General features: G+C 44.6%; 1 long non-coding RNA gene across 1 annotated transcript; it reads right to left on the bottom strand.

Moving 5' to 3' along the window:
• Window positions 1-359: 359 nt before the first annotated feature.
• On the bottom strand, window positions 360-3382 carry LOC137756988 (uncharacterized). Its single transcript, XR_011072285.1, has 3 exons — window positions 3338-3382; window positions 2150-2673; window positions 360-1351 (listed from the first exon to the last, which is right to left on the bottom strand). It is a non-coding gene; the product is annotated as an uncharacterized lncRNA (long non-coding RNA).
• Between the last annotated feature and the right edge of the window lie 417 nt (window positions 3383-3799).

Genomic DNA, 3799 nt, shown 5'->3' with positions numbered 1-3799 from the left:
GGGTTGATGTATTTTCTATCAGCCGGTCTGTTAAACTTTGCAAAAGAAAACATCGGGGCAAGAAAAAGATTTTAAAGATACAGTTTTTTAAATTAATTTTTATTGGAGTAGAGTTGATTAACAGCGTTGTGTTAGTTTCAGGTGTACAGCAAAGTGAATCAGTTATACATACACATATATCCACTCTTTTTTAGATTCTTTTCCCATATAGGTCATTACAGAGTATTGAGTAGAGTTCCCTGTGCTATACGGTAGGTCCTTATTTGTTATCTATTTTATATATAGTAGTGTGTATATGTCAATCCCAATCTCCCAATTTATCCCTCCCCCCCTTTTCCCCTTGGTAACCATAAGTTTATTTTCTACATCTGTAACTCTATTTCTGTTTTGTAAATAAGTTCATTTATACCATTTTTTTAGATTCCACATATAAGCAATATCATATATTTGTCTTTCTGTGTCTGACTTACTGCACTCAGTATGACAGTCTCTAGGTTCATCCATGTTGCTGCAAATGGCATTATTTTGTTCTTTTTTTATGGCTGAGTAATATTCCATTGTATACATATACCACATCTTCTTCATCCATTCCTCTATCAACGGGCATTTAAGTTGCTTCCATGTCCTGGCTATTGTAAATAGTGCTGCAGTGAACATTGGGGTGCATGTGCCTTTTTGAATTAGAGTTTTCTCTGGACATATGTCCAGGAATGGGATTGCTGGGTCATATTTTAATTCTATTTCTAGTTTTCCAAGGAACCTCCATACTGTTCTCCACAGTGGCTGCACCAACTAACATTCCCACAAACAGTGTAGGAAGGTTCCTTTTTCTCCACACCCCCTCCAGCGTTTGCTATTTGTAGACTTTTTAATGATGGCCATTCTGACCGGTGTGAGGTGGTGCCTTGTTACAGTTTTGACTTGAATTTATCTAATGATTAGTGATGTTGAGCATCTTTTCATGTGCCTCTTGGCCATCTGTATGTCTTCTTTGGAGACATATCTATTTAGGTCTTAGATACAGTTTGTAAAAGCCAAGCTGCATCTGAAGATTAAGGGAAGCCAGGGTATCTCAAATGCATAGGAGACTCCTTGTGAAGAAAAACCCTATCATTCCCAGGTGCAAACTGGTCAGTCAGAGAGGTGAATCCATGCCAGGTCTCCGTGTCTGGGTCTCTGTGTCCAGGTCCCCACGCATCCTGCTGCCCCAGCAATACTCAGCCACGGGTGTGCCCGGCAGGGACCCTCTCCAGGTCCAGTTGTGGTCTGTCACTTGGTCTTCTCTGTGGCCATGGTGGTTGGGATGATGGGACCGGCCTCCACAGCACCTCTGGCTAAAGGTCCAGACAGCCTTGGGGCAGAGGAGACACCGGCAGACAGATGACTAGACCCAAAGTGAGAAAAATAGCCAAGCATCCTGCCCAGGTTCCCCAGCCCCATGAGAGCTCAGAATAGCCAAGAAAGAGAACTGGCGCCCATGTTTAAAGACAATAAAAGAACTCAGTGTGGATGGCTCTATCGCTAAGAAAGCACGATGCTTCCTCCTGATGCACCTTTGGGGAAACCGGTCACCCTTCTATCGTAAAGCACAGGCTTCTTGGCTAGATCGACACGTGTAACACCTGCTTTCCATAATCTGTTGTCAAGGAAAATGAAAATAGCCCCTCGTCAGAAACACACGTGGAACCACCTCAGAGTAAAGAGCTTAAGAAGGGCATTTCAACACACATCTTCGGTAACCGAGTTTGGCTTTCCCATTTGGGACCTTATCACGCCCGGCATCCTTGTCACTGTTTAAAGAGAAAGTCTAAGGGATTCAGACAAATTCCTGGGCTCCTAACTCGATAACGAGGTTGAAGGAAGACGCTGGCTTCTGGTGGTACTTTGAAAAATTGACAGTAAAAACACTAAACTCATTAAAAAATAATCCCCTCTAGTATGGGACTGTTGTTCCCATTCTTTCCATGTCAGCTCACCCTGTTTCTTCCCGAAAAAGACCTTGCTTTTTGAGTGACCTCTTGGAAAGCCAAGAGCGAAGGATCTCGGAATTGGTCTCTCACAAGCGACACTCTGAAGTACATCAGCCTCTGCTGTGGGTTTTTTAACTTATCTGGTGCCAAAGTCTGACGCAGATGTCGGAAACATTCACCTTATCTTTATCTGCCCGCATTACACATTTGGCACCAACAAAGACCTCTGAGCTCCCAGGCAAGAAGTGAGGCAGGTTTCCGCTTCTGAGTCGCTTTGAAGACGAACGTTGGCTCATAGCGCTTCATTTCTGATATTTCACTGCAATACACATGCTTAATATGAAAAGATGTTTATTATAAGTATAATCATTTTATTGTTTTAATTTATTTATTTACTTTTGGCTGCGTTGGGTCTTCGTTGCTGCACGTGGGCTTTCTCTAGTTGCTGAGCAGGGGCTACTCTTCGTTGCGGTGCGCGGGCTTCTCACTGCGGTGGCTTCTCTTGTTGCAGAGCAAGGGCTCTAGGCGTGCGGGTTCGGTAGTTGTGGCTTGCGGGCTCAGTAGTTGTGGCTCGCGGGCTCTAGAGTGCAGGCTCAGTAGTTGTGGCGCACGTGGCATGTGGGATTTTCCCGGACCAGGGCTCGAACCCGTGTCCCCTGCATTGTCAGGCGGATTCTTAACCACTGCGCCACCAGGGAAGCCCCTATAAGTATAATCATTTTAAAAGAGCATCGTGAGGGTATGTTCTGTCAACTGCTGCACATCCTGGGGCACGTCCTTAAGCCTGGGGTAGCACGGTGGAAATCAAATACAGTAGAGCAAGATGGAAAAGAATTATTGCAGAAACGTATTCTTGGTTTTGTGATGAATGGGCAGTTTAGCATAATCTAGAGATGATGTATTAATGGGATATGAAGTGAGAATAATGAGCTCCATCCAAAGATTCTGTCCCAGAAAGCGGTGAAGTGACCTAAATTGTTAAGTATTAGGACATTTCCACATCATTTGCTTCTATCCTTCACCACTGCTATGGTTCAATCCCGTTAGAGAATCCTACACTTATTTAGCACAGGAATTTGCAAAGGAGGGTAAAAAATCCATTTGGCATCCTTCACCCTACACATGATAATGCAAACTCCTGATGTCTTTGGTGTGTAGTGAGCGTGTTTCTGCCTGCAGAAATGCATAGATATTCATTCTAAAGGCTCTGGACACCTAAAAACACCTTCCAGATGAGCAATAAAATCCTGGTTACACCAAGTTTCCTGGTACAAGTTCAGTGACTTGTTTTTCCCAAACCTGACTCACAGGAGACCTCGGATCCCCAAGCTCTCCCTCCGTTTTCCCCAACTGCAAGAAAGACTCACCCCCGACGACTGTTCTGACTCCCCCTCGGGGCTCTCCGTTTCCTGTTTCAAATGAAGCAAAAGCTCTCCCAGATTTCTTTAAAGACCAGTGTCATGTGGTTTAAGCCGCCGTCTCTCTCGTGCTCCAAGGGAAATTCCAAACGCAGGTCTCTCTGCCAGGAGAAGATTTTACGATCCACCCCTGCAAAGAAGCATCCCGCTTTAATGATGACATGGTGATTTTATCCACATACGCAGCAGGAACTCCATGAGACACGATATAAATTCCATTTTCCGAGCACCCTGGAGGATCAGGGCTCTTGGGAAGTGAACCATCCCGGTCCCCCCTGCTCGGTACGTAGAATAAGGGTCGCCAACATTGAACATTACAAATGGACGATCAACCCACACTAAAACAAAAGGTAAAACCAACATTTAGGTGACTCCTAAGTACAAGAGAGTTTGACAGTCTGATTCAGAGGA

Source organism: Eschrichtius robustus, chromosome X (assembly GCF_028021215.1).
Source record: "Eschrichtius robustus isolate mEscRob2 chromosome X, mEscRob2.pri, whole genome shotgun sequence".
NCBI lineage: Eukaryota > Metazoa > Chordata > Mammalia > Artiodactyla > Eschrichtiidae > Eschrichtius > Eschrichtius robustus.
The sequence above is the reverse complement of the archived record's forward strand: the minus strand, read 5'-3'. Positions and strand labels throughout refer to the sequence as shown.